The 23,001-nt window shown below is 44.4% G+C and overlaps 1 protein-coding gene across 1 annotated transcript in view; it reads left to right on the top strand.

The window, feature by feature from the left end:
• The first annotated feature begins 12,837 nt into the window (after positions 1 to 12,837).
• LOC133775746 (zinc finger protein OZF-like) overlaps positions 12,838 to 23,001 on the top strand; it is a 53,930-nt gene continuing 43,766 nt past the window's right edge. The window contains exon 1 of the mRNA XM_062214251.1: positions 12,838 to 12,931. The gene's annotated coding sequence lies outside the window, so the exon portion shown is untranslated. The remainder of the gene's footprint in view (positions 12,932 to 23,001) is intronic.

Raw genomic sequence — 23,001 nt, 5'->3', positions numbered from 1 at the left:
AAGGAAACTTTGGGGTAAGAGACACAGACAAGAGGATGAGCCCTGACTTTGTATTACAGAAGTTTTTTCTCAATTGCCCCTATTTCTTGTTATTTCTCAAACCTCAGGGAAAAGGAACAATGACTCTGACTGGGGTATTGTAAGAATGAAAGGAGACAAAGTTTTAGGTATTTCTTTTATTATTTATTTATTTAATAGTCAAGTTAACAGAGAAAGAAGAAGAGACTAAGATTTTCACTGCTGGTTCACTTCCCAGATGGTTGCATAAGCCAGAGATTGATCATGACAAAGCTAGGAGCTTCTTCAGGGTCTTCCACATGAGTGGTAGGGGAACAAGTCACCTTCTGCTGCTTTTGCAAGGCTGTTAGCAGGGAGCTGGATCCGAAGTGGAGCAGCTGTGACTCAAACCAGCACCCATATGGGATGCCAAGTAGTAGTTGGATGTTTTACCTGGTACACTACAACCCCAGCCCCTGTAGGCATGGCTTTAAACAAAGTTTCTAGTCTCAGGTTTAGCTGTAATGATGCATTATGAGAATTATTGCACAGCCAGTTTCTCTGCAGCTTGTTTTTTTTTTTTTTTAAAGATTTATTTATTTATTTGAAAGGCAGAGTTACAGAGAGGCAGAAGCAGAGAGAAGTCTTCCATCTGCTGGTTCTCTGCCCAGATGGCTTCAATGGCAGAAGCTGAGCCAATTCAAAGCCAGGAACCTTGGAGCTTCTTCCACATCTCCCACACAGGTTTAAGAGCCCATGTACTTGGGCCATCTTCCACTCTTCTCCCAGGCCATAGCAGAGCATAGATTATAAGTGGAGCAGCTAGGACTTGAACCACTGACCATATGGGATGCTGGCACTATGGAGTAGTGGGTAAAGCATCTCATATGGGCACTGGTTCAAGTTCCAGCTGCTCCAATTCCAATTCAGCTCTCTACTATGGCCTGGGAAAGCAATAGAGCATGGCCCAAGTCCTTGGGCCCTGTACCTGCTCAGGATACCCAGAAGAAGTTTCTGGCTCCTGATTTGGGTTGGCCCAGCTCTGACCATTGTGGCCATTTGGGGAGTGAAACAATGGGTGGGAGATCTCTCTCTCTCTCTCTCTCTCACTCTGCTTTTCAAATAAATAAGTAAATAAATAAATCTTTTTTAAAAAAGATTTAGCCTGCTACAGGTTTATTGAATTTCAAGTCCCATTTGCAGTTGCCTTAGGAAGGTCAGACCCATGGGCTTTTTATGAATGACATATGGAATGGGTGTTCCCCACCTTTGCTAAAGGGACATTGGTCAGATCCAGCCAGCTATGACACATTTGTTCAATATCATATAATTATTCACATACATATGTCCCAGAGGGGTCTCATGGCAAGGTGGTTGGATTAAAAATGATAGCTTCAGAGTAACATTTTGGTTACCAAATAGTATGGCTTAATATCTTCCAAGTAGCCTGAAATGAGCCAGTAACCTTCTCTGCTCCAGAAGTGGAAGCACACACAGTGAATTGTATGTGTTGTGGTGGTTGGCCAAAAATGAACTACTCTGTGTCCTGCAGTACACAAGTGACTGTTATTCTGAGACATATCAGCCAGCCTCATGTGGCAATGCCCAGGCCACTCTTACAGCATCAGTAATTTTATTTTTCCAAAGTTTGAATTAGTACTCTGCATCCTAATCCCAGTTTCTCAGGAACAACAATGTCAAAGAACTTCCTCGGAAGTTCACTGTGGGTGCTGTACAAAATTTCTAGCATTAGGTATGAGAATACTAAGTATCACATCAAGTTAGCATCTCTCCTCTAAAATGGGAGCCCTCTCTAGAGGATATTGTTCTGACAGAATATTTTGTTATAGTTACCATCAAACAATAATTCATTTTAAAAATCCTTCCTCTATAACCACCATGCTTCATCTAATTTGATTTACAATTGACACTAATGACTCATTGCATCTTGATTTTTATTTCCTCCTTGTGACCAAAATCCATTTCTGAAAATGCAGCTGATCATGTTCCAATTTTTCCAGGTTTTATTTGACCTGGTTTTTGACCCAGACCCATGTCAAGAGAGAAACATTTGATGAGAAGGGGTCAGTGTGAACACATTTTTAGCCAACTTTGAGCAACAATGAGGGTTTAGAACGAGTGGTCTACAGGCTAACTTCACTTGTAGTCCATTAATAAACTTAGCTGTATCTGTTATGTTCACTATCTCAAAGTGCTAGGCCAGGAGTATTTTGCTGGGAATTATACTTCTGAAAAATTCTGCCAGGCAAGAGGCACAAAGCTTAAAAGAATAATATATAACAATGCTGGCCCTGTGGAGTAGTGGGTAAAGATGCCACCTGAAATGCTAGCATCTCATATAGGCACTGGTTCATGTTCTGGCTGCTTCACTTCTGATCCAGTTTTTTGCTATGGCCTGAAAAGGCAGCAGAAAATGGCCCAAGTCCTTGGGATCCTGCACCCACATGGGAGACCTGGAAGAATCTCCTGGCTCCTGGCTTTGGATTGGCACAGCTCCAGCCATTACAGCTAACTGGGGGAGTGAACCAGTGGATGGAAGACCTCCATCTCTCTGTCTCTCCTTCTCTCTCTATGTAACTCAGACTTACCGGTAAGTAAATAAATCTTTTAAAAAAATAAAAATATATAACAAAACTGAAGAAGATGACAAATTGAGTTGTCATCTTAAACAATGAACAGAGTTACAAAGTAATAGCAGAATATTATACTATAATTCACATTATAAGGAAACTAGAAATGTTGATTAATCATACATTAATAAGCCCCATACAACATTTTTTTAAAAAAGGATTTATTTATTTATTTGAAAAGCAGAGTTACATAGAGGCAAAGGCAGAGAAAGAGAAAGTCTTCCATCCACTAGTTCACTCCCCAAATAATCGTAACAGCCAGAGATGGGCCAATCCAAAGCCAAGAGCCTTGGAGCTTCTTCCAGTTAGAGGAATTAATTAGGTGAAAGGGTGAACACTCCATCTATATACAAAAGTATATCAAAGCTTAATAAACAATAGAAAGTACAGATATATTCCAGAACTTAGATGAAACATTCAAATACAGAACCAACAATATTTTAAATAAAAACATAAACCATAAATTTGTTTGATTTATTCAATCTTATGTAACTAAAACTTGATTGCTCTCCTTTAGAATTTAAGTGCTTCTTTTTTTTTAAAGATCTATTTATTTATTTGAAAGTCAGAGTTACACAGAGAGGAGAGGCAAAGAGAGAGAAAGAGAGGTCTTCCATCCAATGTTTCACTCCTCAACTGGCTGCAAAGGCTGAAGCTGGGCCGATCCAAAGCCAGGAGTCAGGAGCTTCTTATAGGTCTCCCATGTGGGTGCAGGGATCCAAGGACTTGGGCCATCTTCTACTGCTTTCCCAGACCATAGCAGAGAGCTGAATAGGAAGTGGAGCAGCCAGGTCTTGAACTAGTGCCCATATGGGATGCTGGCACTTCAGGCCATGGCAACCCACTGTGCCATAGCACCAGCCTCTTAGCGCTTTTTTTAAAAAAGTTTTTTTTTTTTTCCCTCAGAGTTCTGGAAATTTTTATCTGTCCCGTCCCGTGGGACGTCAACTAGGGCCAAGTACCTAGAATGGGGAATGAAAGGGACAGGAGACACAAAGATGGCAGCAAGACTCTTGTCTGTTCAAGCTGCGATTTTTATTTTTCAACCACACACTTATATATCATAAAGGCAGGGTGTCGGGCGGGGGAAGGAGGGGTGTTTAGGAGGGCAGGATGTTGGGTGGGGGAAGGAGGGAGAGTTTATCTTGTAGCTGCAAGGCTTGTGAAAGTAGGGGAAAGGTTACAAGCGCAAGTAGGGAAAAGGTTACAAGGTCTTAAGGCACAAGGTCACACAAGGTTGCGTTATCAGTACTCTCTGGTCTGGGCTATTTTAGCCCTGCCTCAGTAGTTTTCCACTAAGAGGTCACATGCTGTGTGGTCCCTGACATTTATCAAAATTAGTCAAAAACCTGTATTTAAGAACATCTGGGTCTGACATTATATCTTAACAGGTAAAGTTACTGCCTGCCATGCCAGTATCCTATATTGGGTGCTGGTTCAAGTCCCAGCTGCTCCACTTCAGATCCAGCTCTCTGCTGTGGCCTGGGAAAGCAGAAGATGGTCCAAATCCTTGGGCCTCTGCACTTATGTAGGAGACCCAAAAGAAGCTCCTGGCTCCCGGTTTCAGATTGGCACAGCTCTGGCCATTCTTCTGGGAGTGAATCAGCAGATGGAAGACCTCACTCATTGTCTCTGCCTCTCTGTAACTTAGGTCACATATAAGGACTTTTGAAAGTTAATCTTGGGCCAGCACTGTAGCATAGCAGGTAAAGCCATCTCCTGCAGCTTTGGTGTCACTATGGACTTTGGTTTGAGTCTCAGCTGCTTCACTTGTAGTCCAGCTCCCTATTGATATGCCTGGGAAGGCTGTGAAGGATGGTCTAAGTGCTTGAGCCCCTACAACCAAGTGGAAGACCCAGAAGAAACTCCTGGCTTTGGATCAGCCCAGCTTTGACCGTTGCAGCCATTTGAGGAGTGAACCAGTGGATTGAATCAATCTCTCTCTCTCTAACTCTGCCTTTCAAATAAGATAAATAAATCCTTTTTTTTTTTAAGAAAAACCTTCTGGAGTGTGTAGAGTATGTACAATCAACCAGACTCTGACAAATCCAACCAAAAAGTAACCATCATCATTAAGAAATGCTTCCAGGTTTGAATTCTGGCCACTGCTTAGCAAAAGCATCTTGGGTAATCTCCATTCTTCTTCACTTGGAAAATGATGACAATAATAGTATCTAGTGCCTAAGTAAAAATGAAATAGGACAACAGATTTAAAACACTAATAGCCAGGCTGGTGCCGCAGTTCAATAGGCTAATCCTCCGCCTTGCGGCGCCGGCACACCAGGTTCTAGTCCTGGTCAGGGTGCCAGATTCTGTCCTGGTTGCCCCTCTTCCAGGCCAGCTCTCTGCTGTGGCCAGGGAGTGCAGTGGAGGGTGGCCCAAGTCCTTGGGCCCTGCACCCCATGGGAGACCAGGAGAAGCACCTGGCTCCTGCCATCGGATCAGTGCGGTACACCGGCCGCAGTGCGCCAGCCACGGCGGCCATTGGAGGGTGAATCAAAGGCAAAGGAAGACCTTTCTCTCTGTCTCTCTCTCTCACTGTCCACTCTGCCTGTCAAAAAAACCAAAAACAACAACAACAACAAAACACTAATAGCCATGTCTAGCATATAATGACTCAATGAATACTATTTTATCAATTTTACTACTACTGTGCTATCAGATTATATCCAGTGGGCCACACTTGAGTTCCCATACTCTGAGTTTATAAGCCCAATCAACACATCATGCAGCTGCAGAGACTTGATGTCTCCTGTATCCCTCCCCAGAGTGCTCTAGACCTCATATAGGACAATGCATGGTGAATGCATGGCAGAGTTGCCAGTGAACATACAGCAGTGAGAAGACCCCCTGCCTTACAGAACAGTGTTTTATATAGATCAAAGTGGTCTGAAAGGGCTTAGCGCTTTGAACTAAAGCTGGGCTGATGAGAAAGAGGGAGAGTTTGGGCTAGATTTCAGGGTCACTTGAGATAACAGTGCGAGCTGGAAGAGGTTCAGGCTGAGGCTGGACTATGAAACTGAGCTGCTGAGATATGGGGAGATGGTTTGAGAGGAGTGAGAGAGATCTTGGGCTGATAGCAGGAGTCTTCTGATAGTAACGTGTCCAAAAGTTAAGGCAGGACAGGCCTGGTTAAAGTAGGATGGAGCTGTATTAGCAAGGCAGAAAAACAGGGGCCTGCTTGTTGCTACGTAAGAGCTCATCCCATGGATCCAAGGCTTTTGTCCTTGCTCCATCTCTTTGTATGACAAAGTCAGAACAAAGCATGCTTTGATGAAGGTGATTTCCAGTACAAATTCTACAGTAAAAATTTATCCAATCACAATCAGATAGATTTCACTCTTTAGCTAAAGGTATTCATGTGTGGTACCTTTTAGCTGGGAATCTGAGGAAATGTCCAACCAGGGTAAATGCCATGAGTGGCCATAGACTCTAGTAGAGACAACAGTGTGCACCACCAGTGAAAAAGTCCAGCTCCAATTACAGAACTCCAAATCCCCAATGAGGGGCCACACAGTTAGCATCTTTCAAGTTCACAAGGTGTACTTACATTTTGCAAGAACTCTCAGTCAAGCCTTAAGCTATGTGTATGTTTTAAGTAAATATCATTTGCTATACCTTTTGCAGGAAAGACAAACAGAAAATTAGCCACATTGGGCTCTTCACTCACAACTTCCAATATCACTACTACCATCAATTCTCATTTAAGAAGAGGTCACTTGGGGAAGGGGCAACAGGGATGTATTATCTTGCTGTCTCTTTGCTGTTTCTAGCCTGCAAATCTCTCCTCCAGTACTCTAGTATTCCCAGGTAAGACGTCAGATTGCTTCACTTGCTCACTGGTCTGTCTTTGCAAATCCCATGCTGCACTCTCCCTGTCAGACCCTCATTCAGATCATGCACTGGGGTGACCATATTGGCCAGCATCCAACATTGCAGGTACTGTTGGCACTAGCACCCACAACCTGCCTACATTAACCAGAATCTCATCTGGCAGCTTCATACTGTCACCCCTCTCCCACGTTGTTGTGGGTCAGAGGAGCATAAAGAGAAAGACATGGGGTCAGGAGACCAGCTCACCTTCCCAGGGCTGTCCCTGTCACATCAACCCCTGAAAGTGTTGTTGCTATGGCAACTCTCCAGTCTTGAAGCTAGTGCTTCAGACTTCCTCTGACTGTAGTCCCCATGTAATCCCTGGCCTCAGCAGGCACTCCAGATGCAGATTTGGTCCATGCATACTGAAGTGCTGGCCAGGCAGAGGCAGGGCTAGCTCAAACTCCTGCCTGTCACCCATTCTTTGTGTGTCAACAGCTGGAGCCAGCACCATGAGGCCACAAATATCTTCACACCTCTGTGCCCTGCCTACCCTGTTGGCAAATGTGCAGTGAGGCCAGCCTCTGAGGCTTCTGCTGTATCCTTGGACAAATGGGTTCTAGTGGGGTGGGGCTTTTTCTCCTCATATGGTTTTGAAAGTGTCAAGGTAGTGCTTGCCCACCTCTAGTCTTAGGGCATTTGTCATTTTCTGGGAGCTTATACTCAGGAGGTTGGCAGCTGGGCACTTCTGAGCTGTGAAAGGGATTATTTATTTATTTATTTATTTTTATTTGTTTTAAAAACATTTTATTTATTTGAAAGAATTACAGAGAGAGGTAGAGACAGAAAGAGAATTCTTCCATCCAATAGTTCACTCCCCAGATGGCTTCAATGGCTGGAGCTGCACCTGCTGGAGCTGCACTAATCTGAAGCCAGGAACCAGGAGCTTCTTCCAGGTCTCCCACATGGGTGCAGGAGCCCAAGGACTTGGGCCATCTTCTACTGCTATCCCAGGCCATAGCAGAGAGCTGGATCAAAAGAGGAGCAGCCAGGACTCGAACCAGTGCCCATATGGGATGCTGGTGCTTCGGCCCAGAGATTTAACCCACAGCGCCGCAGCACCACAGCACCAGCCCCTATTTATTTTGATTTTTAAAAAGAACTCTTAGGTTGAGTGTGTCCAAAATCCCCTGCCTCAATTTTCTCATGTGGCAGTATACCCATAAGGTGAGTATTGACTCATAAGATGAGTCTTCTGTTTAGAGGACACTTCAAGATTCTGTCCATTCAATAAGTCATTATCATCTGCCCTCTGTTGTGGGTGTGTGGGAGATCTGGTGGCAGGAGAGCTTAATGCAAAAATGAAAATAAAAGAGCCTTACCATGAATGAGGAAACCTCAGGGTAAAACAATTCTGGCTTCAAATGGAGGACCTCCACAGTCCCTCTGGTCAACCACAGCCAGAGATGAATTTTTCTTTCTTGTTATGCCTCTCTACAGACATGAGCACCAGGAAAGAAGCTAGGACATCTCAGCCTGGTACAGGTTAATGACAGTTTGACAGCCTCCCAGTCAGTCAGGATCCACTCTCTGTCCCCAGCTTCAGTTACCAAGCCTCTGCCTATCACCTGCCTATTTTCTTTTCAGACAACTGTGTCATTTTTGGACTCTGCTTCCTCTGAGATTTGACCTTAACCCAATTGTTCTTACCTGACACTGACATGAAATCCACAAATGATGTAGCAATTCTATTGTGCACCTACACCTTTTATCACACTGTTTTATAATTGTCTATGTCCTTGTCATCTATATCCCAGGACTGAAGTGTCTTTAGTCACATCATTCATGTTGTATCAATTATACCCAGGAGAGTACCAGGCATAATGCAAATCATCCCTGTCTCCCTTCCTCCTTGCAGGGTCTTAGTCCACCCGTACAAGATGGACTGGGTCCGAGGAAAGGTGAGTGTGCCGCTCGCCCATTCCCTAGCCTTCCAATCCCGGAGACAGACGCAGCGGGGAGCCAAGTCTAGTAGCAAGAACTCATTTACTTTGTGCGTAACAGTACCTTTTATAGCACAAAACTGCAGAGTCATTGGGGCAGGGCTAAGGACCAACCAATCACTTAAAAAATCACCTTACAGGGGGATTTCTACAGGACTAGCCATATGTCTATATACTTGTTACTAGTTTTGTTACCTCCCCTGATGTTGTGCAATTAGTTTTAGTGGTAAACAACTTTGGATTCTGCCCATCTTACTTCCTCTGGGTGCCATCTTACTCAGCTCCATTTCATGCAGCTCAGGTGGGGACACCCAGGGGCAGGTGCGCATGCGGAGCCCCCGGGCCTGGCCTGGCCATGCCATGGCCACGCTCATGCCCCGCACCTCCTCTGCTCCTTATGCCCATAGTGTTAGATGCTCTTGGTTTTTTTCCTCCTCTTCCAAACCTCCCTCTGCACACTACTACCATGTTTAGACCCCCACACACCATGCCCCTCTACCTCCTCTGAACCCATGTGTTCTCCAGTTCCAGTGTCTCCAAACAGAAAGATATAGCAAGCGAGTGAGGCTTAGTTGTACCCATAAAGCCAAGTTCCTGTGCTCTATTATCACTAGATGAATTGTGGATGGTGGCCTTGAATGTGTTGATTCTGCTCAGTTCTGATGGCCCCATGACAACTCAGAGCATGGTAGTCTCCCAGAAATCAAAATGCCTGCCTGCATATTACATTCAGCTAGGGACCACAGATCTCTGCATCAACATTCTTGGAGCCTTTTCCATTTATTCACAGTTCATACCTACTGCTTTCTTCTTCTCTTTGTGCCAGTTTAAGAGCCATGATGCTGAGCCAGTGGCAGGACACCTCACTTGGACTTTATAATGCATATTTTGACTATTCTGGGAACATTTTTACTTATGTTCTGCTTCATTGTACTTTGAGTACCTGAGATTGCTGGACACATGAACTGTGACTTAGTGAGGTATTCAAAATTCAGCTATGAATTATGTAATTTTGTGAGATTTTGAATTTCATTTTTATTTAGGTTGTTCTTATAGCCACTGATTATATCTTCTAGTTTCTTTTTTTAAAATAGCTTCTCATCAGCATTTTTTAAGATTTTATTTATTTATTTGAAAGGCAGAACTACAGAGAGGCAGAGGGGGTGAGAGGGAGAGAGAGAATCTTTGATGTGCTGGTTCACTCCCTAGATGGCTGTAATGGCTAGAGCTAAGCTGATCTGAAGCCAGGAGTCAGGAGTTTCTTCTGGGTCTCCAACATGGGTTCAGGGTCTCAAGGACTTGGGCCATCTTCTACTGCTTTCCCAGCTCACAGCAGAGAGCTGGATCAGAAGTGGAGAAACTGGGACTTGAACTGTTGCCCATATGGGATGCTGGCCCTGCAGGCAGAGACTTTACCCACTACACCACAGTGCTGACACCATGTCTTCTAACTTCTAAGTAACTGCATCATAGTGAGGACCATTGTATATGGTAGCAGTTAACATGATAGGCTTGATGATTTACAAAGGGCTTATACATAAATGTTATGTATAACCCATGAGATTGTGTTCTAGATTTATGCAAACTTTGTAAGTTGATTGGGGGTAGCCTTTTGTTACTGATGAACATTAATGTGGTGAGAACATCTTGTCCTTTAAAAATAAAATCTGAATTAAGATTTACACATGAGTTTCCATCTGCCTTCATCCACCATATTAAGCATTGAACTCCCATTGACTCTACATGTAAATCTCAATGTAATGTTTGCCTTTTCTTCATTCTCACTGAAACAGTACCTCTGCATGGGTCCTACTAAATTATCTTTAATAGACTTCAATTTACCTATCTTTTATTTTCCTTACCTTTGTGTCCAAAGCCTTTTGTGATTCAGCCCACTCTCCCTGCCTGTACCTGGTTGTTCAGTTTCTCTTAGTTCAATTTCTAAGGAAATCAAGTGGCTGCTAGTTCTTTCCACACACAACACAGAAGATTCCTCAATAAATGCTTATTAAGTAAATGAATGGAGGCCGGTGCCGTGGCTTAACAGGCCAATCCTCCACCTTGTGGCACCGGCACACGGGGTTCTAGTCCCGGTTGGGGTGCCGGATTCTATCCCGGTTGCCCCTCTTCCAGGCCAGCTCTCTGCTATGGCCCAGGAAGGCAGTGGAGGATGACCCAAGTGCTTGGGCCCTGCACCCACAAGGGAGACCAGGAGAAGCCCCTGGCTCCTGGCTTCAGATCAGTGCAATGAGCTGGCCGCAGCGGCCATTAGAGGGTGAACCAGCGGCAAAGGGGAAGACCTTTCTCTCTGTCTCTCTCTCTCACTATCCACTCTGCCAGTCCAAAAAATAAAAAATAAAAATAAAAATAAATAAATAAATAAATAAATGGAATGCCTTACATGGCAAGAGTGAACATTTGACCTGTTGGCCTTGATGGTTCTTGTTTATACACTTCAACCCTAATTGCCACACTCTTCAAATAGATTTCTGTTTCCTTGTTTTCTCTACCAGACAGTTCTTGGGAGTTACAACTCTTATTTGCTTGTTTCTATATCCTCATTTATTCATTGAACTAAGAGACTTACTCTGTCTAGATGCTGAGTTAATTTCAAGGCAAACGTGTTTCTTGGCCCCATGAAATTTTCAATTTGGCAAGAAAGAGCAATCTACCCAAAGAATATTGCCTGACATAGTAAAGACTAGTGTGAAGTCAATGGATAAAGATTTAAGCATTCCTAATCCAGCAACAACTCTAATCCCACGAACTAGAATTGACAGAAGCAATCACAAACATAGAACTCCATGTCATCCATTTATCCATTTGCATTTCTACTTAAAAATTTTAAAAAATCATACATATATTTAAGATTGCATAATATATATATGCTATCTTGATAATAAACATAAGAAAAAATGAAAATGACCGTGGAATAATAGCAACTTTGAATTGCCTTTGTTTTTAGACAAGTTATAATCCTATGTTGTTCTCTACAGTGTATATTATTGTTGTAGGTACTCTTGCTCTCTCTCATTTTTTTTTTAAGATTTATTTATTTATTTGAAAGTCAGAGAGGCAGAGAGAGAGAGAGAGAGAGAGAGAGAGAGAGGTCTTTCATCTGCTGGTTCACTCCCCAACTGGCTGTAATGGCTGGAGCTGTGCCCATCTGAAGTCAGGAGCCAGGAGTTTCTTCTGGGTCTCCCACATGGGTGCAGGGAGCCAAGGACTTGGGCCATCTTCTACTACTTTCCCAGACCATAGCAGAGAGCTGGGTCCAAAGTGGAGCAGCTGGGACTCAAAGCAGTGCCCATATAGGATGCCAGCACTGCAGGAGGCAGCTTTACTTGCTTCACCACTGCACCAAGCTCCCTCTCTCTCACTTTTTTACCCCAGATGACAAATCTGGGGTTTTAGAAACTGAGCCCCAAGACAAAAGAATTTCTTAGACCAGTATTATATTTTAGTTAGCCTTTAACCTAGACCTTTTAAAGGTACTGCCGTGGGCAAATTCTAAACTCTTTGCACCTCAGTTTCCCCTTTGTGAACTTCTGATTATACTGTCCCCAGAATTAATCTAAGGTATCAATGCTATGAGGTAAGGCATTTAGTCCCTTAATCTTGCTCCTAGGAGATAATTAGCAATGTTAGTTCTATATCCAGTTCCCTTCTTTGTTTCTATGCTTGAGGAATTAAAAGATGGTGTAAAATGATTTGAGAACTATAAACATCAATAAAACACAAATAAAAATTGTATTATCAAATCTGCATGTTAAAGTATACCCTCTACACCTCTGCTAAAAGGTATATTGCTTTCATAATCATTTTTTATTTGAGAGAAGTTTCCAGGAACAATGCAACAAGTAAGATTTTTCTGGAAGAAGACAGAGGTTATGAAGGAGCCAGGATTTGGGATCAGTTACAGAAGTGAGTGCCATGCTTTAAGATTTTATTCAGGAAAGAACACCAACTGATCCTTGAGATTTTGGGGTGGGAAGGAAAAGAAGGATGGATGTGAACAGAAGCGAATGCCCTCTGCTGGCCAGTATTTCTCCATCCACCCCACACTGAAGCCCTTGGGGATCGCCCGCTGGTCTCTAGAAATGCGGGGCCTGGACTCCATTTCCCAGAGTCGCCAGGTGTCCTGACGTATTCTACGTTCCGAATGCCTGTGCGTGTGGACGTGCTTGCCAGTGACTGCCCTCTGGCTCGGAGTTGAGAACAGAGGAAGTTTATTCACAGATCGGAGTCAGCCTGAGAGGCCACGCTGCTCCTTCTCCCGCATTCACTGTGTTTCTTGCTCTGCCCGTACAATCCCAGGAAGTCTGCGGAAACACCCTGAGCCGGCCACCCGCTGCTTCTTGCCTCTGAATCTGCCGCCTGTGGGTCCCACCTGCCGGGGACTTTTTCTGCCCACACTATCCGCTTTGCTCCCTGAAGAAGAGGGACGTGCTCCCGGGACTTTCCACGGCAAGTATGGAGAACAGAAGGGGGCACAGATGTGTGTGTGGGAGAGGGGTGGGCAAGAGGGCGGGTGGCGGCTCCGCCACATGACTCACTTGCTTCTCAGTGATCCTGGTGGCTTCCCAAGGCATGGTCAGGGCTGGGACCTTGGCTCTCGTGTCTCCGGCCGCCACTGCCCAGTTTCCCAGTGCCCAGCCTGTCCGCGTGTTACCTTGCTCAAATTTTCCTTAATGTGCTTTTTTTGGTGGTTACAAAACAGAGCACCGGTCAGGGCAACTGCACTAGCAAGGCAGATGAGAGGACGAGGGGGTAGGGTGGGGGGTGGGGAGGGGTGGGGGTGGGGGTGGGGAGGCAGTGAGGCTGCCAGTTCACTCTGTTGAAATAAGCGCGGCTCCCACTTCCGGTGAGTCACAGAATGCCTTCTGGCTGCTGCTTCAGCGGGGCGGGGCTCAGTGGCCTTCTGAGGAGTGCAGGAGGCTGCAGGGGTGGGAAGGAGGGTCAGAATAGGAGCTGCTCCATGGCCCCCATTCTGCACCTCATCGGCCATTGGCTCCCCCACGGAAACACCTGGCAGCTGTGCCCCTGCCTGCTGAGCTTTTCACCAGAGGGTACTGCGTGAAGGGTGTTCAGTAACTTTGCGGATTGATCCTCCTTCCGTGTTTAATTAACAGACTTTTTTCAGTCTGGAGTTTGAGGCCGTAGAATCTTAGCTGATGATTTAATTGGCTGCTTTTCAATTTCTGTCGTCAGCCCTTCTTCCTCCTGTTAGGAAGGAAGTCAACAGTTATTGCCTGTTGCTGACCCCTTTACAAAGTGAGAGTGAACTGTGTGGGTCACAAGCGGAGCTATTTTAGTCTGGATTTGCATGAAGTGGAGAACTATAAAAACAAATACAGAAAAGTAGCACTTTCTCTGCCCAGTTCTTTAGTCACCCTGTGCTCCACCAAGCTGATTATCTTACAGTCCATACTTTTTTTTTTTTAAAAAAAAGATTTATTTATCTGAAAGTCAGAGATACAGAGGGGCAGAGGCAGAGAGAGAAGGAGAGGTCTTCCATCTGCTGGTTCATTCCCCAAATACCTGCAATGGCCAGAGCTGGGCTGATCTGAAACCAGGAGCCAGGGACTTCATCTGGGTCTCCCACTGGGTGCAGGGTCCAAGGACCTGGGCCATCGTCTACTGCTTTCCCAGCCCATAGCAGAGAGCTAGATTGGAAGTGGGGTAGCTGGGACATAGAAAAAACTCCCCTCTCCCTTTGAAAAAAATTCACCTGGCATGGCCCATATGGGATGCCAGCACTGAAGGCGGCAGCTTTACTCACTCTGCCACAGTGCTGGACCCCACACTGAATTAATTAAGAAGTCCAGTTACTTGTCTTATTTTGGGTTCTGTGTTTAACCCATGACATTTTTTGACATAGGACGATATTAGTTCTACAGTTTCATAATGATCGAGGTCTGTGGAAGCATCTATACATGTTGTTAATGTGAGGAGGGGTCAAAAAGAAGAGGGGAAAGAAAAAAAGTTCAGCTCTCCCCCCACAGAGATGTAGAGTAAAAGATGTGACCTTGAAAACTATTGCTGAGTGAGTTTCAGTGTAATGCAGTTTTCACATGAATAATTGAGTGATTCCAGTGTTCCAATAGAATGTCATTGTCACCAGATTATTAGTTTGTGAAATTCATTTAGCATAATCAGGTCATCTAGGAAGTAAACATAGAAAGTGATTTCTGGATAGAGGGTGTTAGGGTGACAGCATTTCTCCTCTCAACTCCAGAGTGTTGCTTTTGACCTTTTCTCTGGTGCCCTCCCGATCGCAGTGCTTGTGAATGGACAAGCATTTTTGTGTTTCTGGCGGAAAGAGCCGCTTCACACCCATGAAACAACTGTAAGACCACTTTCTGAGCAACCGTGTTGTTTGCCTGTTAATATGACTTGGAAAAAGCTGAGAACAGGATGCTTAGACTCCTCAGGCTAACTGGCTGTCCTTGGCACATCATTCCCTTCATAGCTATAGGTTTCTGGCAAGCTTTATAAAATGTGTAAGAGAGAAGTATTTTGTGTGAGATACATAAGCTGGTAATGAAGTAACATCTTGACAGTAGGGACTCCATTTTGGAGCCCCTGAGACTGCATCTTGAGGAAGCACCCACCCCCAACCATGAGACTCTGGTCTGAAACTATGATCTAAAGCACCATGCATTTGTGTCCCTTCCTCCTTCTTTCCTTCAATGCTGGAGCAGCCTTAACAGAGTTAAACTGGGTAGCACTGGTTATTTTGGCTTTGGGTGCTTGGAAAGCAAGAGAAATTATTTTTTCTGCAGAAAGGGATTGAGGAGGCAGTAGACAAAGTCAGCAGTAGCTTTCTTGGCTCCATTGTATGTCAAATTGAGTCAGAATTATTTGTGGTCAGTTTTTTTTTTTTTTTAATTTTTTAAAACTTTTTTTTTTAACAGAAAGGCAGAATGACAAAGAGGGAATTTTTTATTTGTTCTATTTAATATTATTCTTTTTTCTATTCTAAGAGAGAGATCTTCATCTGCTGGTTCACTCCCCAAATAGCCATTACAGCCTGTGCTGTGCTAGACTGAGGCCGGGAACCAGGAGCAAGATCTCCCATTGGAGGCCCAAGTACTCGATCCCAGGTCATTGGCAGGGAGCTGGATGGAAAATGGAGCCACCAGGACATGAACTGGTACTTATATGGAATGCTAGCACTGCAAGGGATGTTTTCAACTAGCTGTACCACAGTGTGGACCCCTATTTAAAACTTTAAAAAAAAATTATTTATTTGAAAGGCAGAGTTAGAGGAAAAGACACACACACAAACACACACACAAAGATATCAATCTTCCATCCACTGGTTCACATCCTCAGTGGCTACAACAGCCAGGGCTGGACTGGGACAAAGCAGGAGCCAGGAGATTCATCCAAGTCTCCCATGAAGGAGCAGGGACACAAGCACTTGGACTATCCTCTGATACTTTCTCAGGGAAAAAAGTATCCTCTGATACTTTCTAATCTCAGGGAGCTGGATTAGAAGTAGGGTAGCTGTTGCTCCTCTTCCAGTCCAGCTCTCTGCTGTAGCCCAGGAAGGCAGTGGAGGATGGCCCAAGTGCTTGGGTCTTGCACCCACATGGGGGATCAGGAGGGAGCACCTGGCTCCTGGCTTCAGATTGGTGCAGTGTGCTGGCCGTAGCAGCCATTTGGGGGGGGTGGTGAACCAATGGAAGGAAGACCTTTCTCTCTGTCTCTCTCTCTCTCACTGTCTAACTCTGCCTATCAAAAAAAAAAAAAAAAAAAAAAAAAAGAAGAAGTAAGGTAGCTGGGACATGAACCATAGCCCATGTGGGATGTCAGTGTCACAGGCAGTGGCTTTACATAATATGCCTCAATACTGGCCCGATGTATTCTGGAAACATATTTAAGGGTTATTAGAAGGCCAGTTTATTGCCATTAGATGCCATTCAGGCCTGTCCTACAGAACCATTTTGAAAAAAGTAACATTTCTCACGTGATTGAATGTCAGTCTACAAGACTGCTCCCAAAGGGAGAGAGCTTCAGGGGCAAAGGGGGCAGTGATGTAGAAAGGGAGTAGGAGTGAAGGATGAGGGAGGAGGTGGAGGTCAGTAGAGAGGATGGGAAGTACTCAAAAGCAAAAACTAATAGAACACAGGTCATTTGTGCAGATGACCAAAATTAACCATTTATATTTTAGTTTTTTAAAAAAATTAGTTAATTTCTAACATAGTTTCTGATATCGTTAACTCACATTTCAGTTTTTTCATATGATAATGTTTATAAGCAGTAGAGAATGGGTATAATTAAATGCAAAACTATACTCCTATATAAGAAATTTGTATTAGATGCCAGCACTGCAGGCAGTGACATTATTTCCTATGAAATTATTCCCATGTTTTCTGATTAACATTCCCTGTTGGTTTAAGAGGATGGCAGGTTGGGAGACCAGGGAAATAGCGAGCACCTATTTTCTGTTCAGCTGTGCTGAGCGGCAGTGACACTAACAGGGACTCATCAAGGAGTCTAACAAGGAAGTTAGTCTCATCAGGGGACTAACAGGGAAGTTTGTGAGCAGGAAAACTGAGGTTGGAGGGTGAGAGAAGGCAGTGTAGAAGGTAAGTAGAGAGGAAATAATTGCAGAAACATATTCACAGATTAGTTTGGCAATACAGCCAAGTGTGATCAGAAACTTAAAATAGGGAAAGAAAAGAGAGAGCAGAAAAATGGGAAATTGGAAGCATCTGAAGGAATTTTGACTCTGATCACACACACTTTTGGAAGGTGTGGGGAAACAGGCCCTTGCACTCATATTGGCAGGAGAATAACACAGTACTTTTTGGAGGATAATTTGGCAGATCAAAGTTCTTTAAATGTAGATGTCCCTGGCTAGGATTCAACTGCAAATTTATCTTACATATATTTGGTCAAATACATAAAGACCAAGTCAGTTCTTTGTAGTATTGTTCAAGATGGGAATAAAACAGAAGCAGCCTAAATGTATATTGACAGAGAATTGGTAAAATGCATTATGGTATATCTGTACAGTCAAATACTAAATATGTAATTGGCCTGAAAAGTGATGTAGGGACAGAGTACTTATATGTAAAACAAAGTACAGAAAAAAATGCCCTTCTGTTAAAAAAACAAACACATGCACATGTATCTCTTTTTATAAAGTGTTATTTACTCATTGTCATTTCATTCAGAAGGCAGAGAGACAATCAGGCAAGGAGAGCTTTTCCATCTCTCCCTGTGAATCTGCTGATTCACTCCCCAAGTGGCTGCAATGGCTGGGGCTGAGCCAGGCCAAATCCAAGAGCCAGGAGCCAGGAGCCAGGAGCTTCAACCAGGTCTCCCACAAGGGTTCAGGGTGCCAAGGACTTTGGCTATTTTCCACTGCTTTCCCAGGTACATAAACAGAGATTTGGAGCAGAAGTGGAGCAGCTGGGACACAAACTAGTGCCCATAAGGGATGCCAGCATTGGTGACTTAACCAATTTATGCCACAATGCCAGCCCTCTGCATATATATCTTTATGAAGGCACATCAAAAATTCATGAGAAATGGAATTAAAGATGACATTATCTTGGTGCAAAACTTGCAATTCATTCACTTCTTTTCATAATACACACTACACAAATGTTTTTGAACCCTTCTTGTATGCATGGACTTTGAAATTAATTACAAGGGCCGGTGCTATAGTGCAGCAGGTAAAGCTGTCACCTGCCATACCCACTGGGCACTGGTTCAAGTCCTGGCTACTCCATTTCTGATCTAGCTCTCTGCTATGGCCTGGGAAAGCAATGGAAGATGGCCCAAGTGCTTGGGCCACTGCACCCACATAGGAGACCTGGAAGAAGCTCCTGGCTTTGGATCTGCTCAGCTCCAGCCATTGTGACCATCTAGGGAGTGAACCAACAGATGGAAGACCTTACTCTCACTCTCTCTGTCTCTGCCTCTCTGTAACTCTGCTTTTCAAATAAATAAAAATAAAAATTTAAAAGACATTAATTACAGCAAAAGACTTAATCATTTGATTACATTTTTCATGATACTTTAAAGTATTCTTGTATATATGCATACAGAAGTCTCAGAAGATAATGTAAGATACAGTTAAGAGTAGTTTGTTCTGGGAAATATGACTAGTATAGAATGAAGGGAGTCATGCTTTCACTTTATACTCTTCAGTCTTTATTACCTACTATGTGCATTGTTACTAAAGATGTACTTTTAAAGGTAGATAGAGAGAAAGGGAGAAGTTGAGGGAGCGAGGGAGAGAGAAAGCTTTCATCTACTGTTTTATTCCAGAGATGGCTTCAATATCTAGGGTGGGCTAGGATAAAGCCAGAGACCAGGAAACCCTATGTGGGTCTCCCACATAGGTGTGGGGATCTAAGCACTTGGATCACTGTCTGTCTTTCCAGGTGCTTTACCAGGAAACTGGATTATCAGGAAGCTGGAACAGGAGAGCAGGCAGGACTCATATCAGGCTTTCTGTTATGGGATACTGGTATTCTAAGCAACAGCTTAACCTGTAGAATCACAATGCTACCTCCATGTATTATTTTTATAATGAAAATGTGTAGATTTCAATTTTTTTTTTTTTTGGACAGGCAGAGTGGACAGTGAAAGAGAGAAAGGTCTTCCTTTTGCTGTTGGTTTACCCTCCAATGGCCGCCGCGGTAGGCGCGCTGTGGCCGGCGTACCACGCTGATCTGATGGCAGGAGCCAGGTGCTTATCCTGGTCTCCCATGGGGTGCAGGGCCCAAGGACTTGGGCCATCCTCCACTGCACTCCCTGGCCACAGCAGAGAGCTGGCCTGGAAGAGGGGCAACTGGGACAGGATCGGTGCCCCGACCGGGACTAGAACCCGGTGTGCTGGTGCCGCAAGACGGAGGATTAGCCTAGTGAGCCACGGCGCCAGCCTTAGATTTCAATTTTTAAATGATAATTTGTGGTTACACAAGATAGAAAAAGTATATTATGCAATAACTGAGGAATTGAAAATGAAATAAAGACTTTAGTTAATGATATGTCAATATCAGGGCCAGTGTTGTGGTACTATGGGTTAAGCCACCTCTACATTCAAGCAATCCCACCTGTATGTTGGTTGCAGTCTCAGCCGCTCCACTTCCAATCCAGCTCCCTGGTAATGATGTGGAAAAACTCAAGGTAGATAGATAGTTCATGAGCTGAAAGCTATATCTCCTCCACCCCCAGGTAATCCTATCAACCCACATGTCAATCAGACTATGTAAACACTGCCCTGTTGGAAGCTCATAAGAAGCTTGGTGAAGGGGAATGCATGCTTGTTCTCGTGGACACAGAAGAGCCTGGTATGGAAGTCTTTCTTTCCCCTTCCTGCCACATTCTGCCTTAATAAAGACTATTTGTTCCTATGTATTCTTCTCACTGTAAATTAAGCCTCATCATGCTGCATGTTGTATTTGTGCCTGAATTTAGAATTCTTCTCTAAGTAACAGGCAAGATCATGAAATTGAAGTTTGAGCCTAAGCTAGTCCACAACACTAATGCACCTGGGAAAGTAGCCCAAGTGCTTGTGTCTCTGCCATCCATGTGGGAACTCAGATGGAGTTCCGGGCTCTTGGCTTTGGCTTATGATGGAACAAGAACATAAGCTTCAGTCATCTTAGGTTCCTGTTACTCCTGCCTTCTTTCAAGAGACCAGTTCAGTCTCACATCCTATATTGTTTCCACCTCACCCCCTACGTTCTTCTCCAGGTTTGAAAACCCTTGAAAAACCTCATCTCCACCTGGTATTCTCCACCTCTACCCTAACCCACCTAAGATATAATAAGGCCCAGGCTACCGGGGTCTGGGACTTCAGCCACATGTTTGGTCTTTGTGCACATTGGCAGCTGGTCAACTTCTGCAAGTTCGTTTTCTTTGAATAAATTCAGTCTGACTGTGAGTTTGTATCATTTCCTTATGTGTGGTGTGCCATGTGAGGAGGGGAGTGAGGGAATAGCAACTGGCCCCAATCAACCCCTCCTGTATCTTTTTGGTAAGAGCTGTGCATATCAACCTTTCTCCAAACTGTCTTCTCCTTTCTGAATTCTTTTCCCTGTTTACTGTCTCTGCCCCCTCCTTACCTTCTCTTTCCCACAATCTCCTTTTTCCCTTCTGACTCAGATGGCCCTGAGAGATGCTCTCCAGAACACTTTCTCATCTGCTTGCACTTTCTCATTGCTCAATGCATTCACAGAGCCTTTGCCAGATCTCATCACTGCATGCCACAGCGAACCTAATTCTCAACCCTCTGGATTGGTAAGAGAGGTCTCTGTCACCTCAGGCACATTGGGGTGATGCTCATGATGGCTTCTTCCTCCCTTTAGGGCCTGGGGTATTTGGTTGGGCCAGTTTATGCCCCCTCTTAGGGCCTGGCATGTTTAGTCAGTTTCCTTCTCTTGGGGGAAATGCTTATCTGTAACAGCTTAAAACTGGGATGCCGGTCTAAGCTTGGGGATTCTCATTGTCTCCTCTTAGAGAACTCAGAACTTAGGTGCTTGGTTGTGGTGACTTTTTCCTGAGGGACACCCTGTGAAAGGACCTTCTTCCCTCAGGCCATATTTTGCTTAATTCATGGGTTCTAAATTTCTATTCCCCTCTAGCCTGCCTCTTTTTTTTTTTTTCAAAGATTTTATTTATTTTATTTGAGAGTCATAATTACAGACAGAAGGAGAGACAGAGGGAAAGGTCTTCCTTCCATTGGTTCACTTCCTAAATGACCACAACAGCTGGATCTGCGCCAATCTGAAGTCAGAAGCCAGGAGCCTCTTCCTGGTCTCCCACATGGGTGCAGGGGCCCAAGGACTCTGGCCATCATCGACTGCTTTCCCAGGCCATAGCAGAGAGCTGGACTGGAAGTGGAGCAGCTGGGATTAGAACTGGCACTCACATGGGGTGCCAGCACCTCAGGTGAAGGATTAAATTACTGTGCCATGGCACAGGCCCCTCTAGCCTGCCTCTTAAAGACTTTTGGAAGAAGAGCCTGAATGGGAAGATAAAGCAGAGGTGATTAATCACCGTCTGCACTAAAATTTGGCCTCCACATAAATTGAACAATGATTCTAAAATGGGCAGAATTTGACATCTTCATCTCAAAGTTCTCTAAGTCTTTAATAACTTTATACAGAGAAATGGCAAGTTGTCAGAGGTCCCCTAATCCAGCCTTTTTCCTCCTTTGGGATCAACTTTCCTCACTCCAATTTCTCATAGAAGAAGGAGGCCTGGGGCCTCCCCTTCAATCTGTCACTTCTCCCCCTCCACCTGAGAAGCCAGCATCTCAGGAACACAGCACTCCACTCACTCCACCCCACCCTATCTCACAGCCTCCTCCTCTTCCCTTTCACCAGGGGCAGCAGAGGCAGTTGCTACCCCTCCACATCTTCTCCCCTGTATTCTCTTTATCCTGTTCTCCCCAAGGGAGAAAAACTTCCCTGTAAGCCCTCCCTCATCCCACCCCTGAGATCCTGACCCAGCAGAGGATCCTCTCCCCTACTTGCTCCAGGGCCCTCCTGAGCCTCCATCTGGTACTTCCTCTCTGGCGGGCAACCTAATTCCCCTACATCCAAGCTTTTGTCCTCCTCCCAAGGTCAACATTCCTCATTGCAAGCCCTCAGCAGGAGAAAGGATTGGAGCCACCTCTTGAATCCTTTCCCTTTCCCTTTCACTCTTCCCTCAGGTCGCTGCCCTCTCAGGACATTTTACTTTTTACTTTTACTTGCCCTGTCCCCCTGTCTGGCTCTTCCCCTCCCCTTCCCCCCAGCAGCAGCCAAAATCACCTCTCCTCTCTTCCTGACCCCTCCTTCATCTGCCACTCTCCCCCTGGGTGCAGAAAGAGAGTGTAAAATCTAGCAGAATGTTTATTGCTCTGGAAAGCACTCTCTCCGGGACATCCCAAACTCCTAAGACAATGTACTGTAAACTTCACCAAGGAGCTTCTCTCTCATACCTGCCCACCTTATCAGACTCCATGTGGCAAGCTGCACCTCTTTCAACAAGCAGCTTAAGAAAGGATTCTGTCTGCTGTTTAAATGCAATGAAGCCCAACTTCAACATCCCCACCCTCTGTCATGGGGAGCTCAGTCTCTCTTCTCCCTTTATCAGCCTCCACCACGTTATGTTGAGAAAATAAGGCAGGAAGGGGTTAAAATGGAGTTGCTTGTGAGCTAACTGCATATTGTTTTGCTTCTGTACAAAACGGCTGGGCTTGCAAAATGTTTTTTTAAGATAACCAGACTTTAGCTGACCTTGTGAGCATGTGATGATTGTGTTAATGCTTTTATGAGATAATGGAGCATGTGATAATTATTTTAGGAGCTATGTTAAGTTTTTGGTCATGATGACCCCGTGTTTGTGCTTGCTCAAGGACTATGTTCCTTTATTTTGGAAAAACCCTTTATCTTGTGATAATTCGTCATGCTGTGGTTTATCGTGATCTTAAGTAATGCTGTGGAGATATGCTAATGTTGTGGTTTTAAAATAGACTCAATACAGTTTAAAATCTAAGATGTCTTTGGTAAATAACAATC

This window comes from Lepus europaeus, chromosome 17, assembly GCF_033115175.1.
Source record: "Lepus europaeus isolate LE1 chromosome 17, mLepTim1.pri, whole genome shotgun sequence".
Lineage (NCBI taxonomy): Eukaryota > Metazoa > Chordata > Mammalia > Lagomorpha > Leporidae > Lepus > Lepus europaeus.
This window is presented reverse-complemented; position numbering and strand designations above follow the sequence as displayed.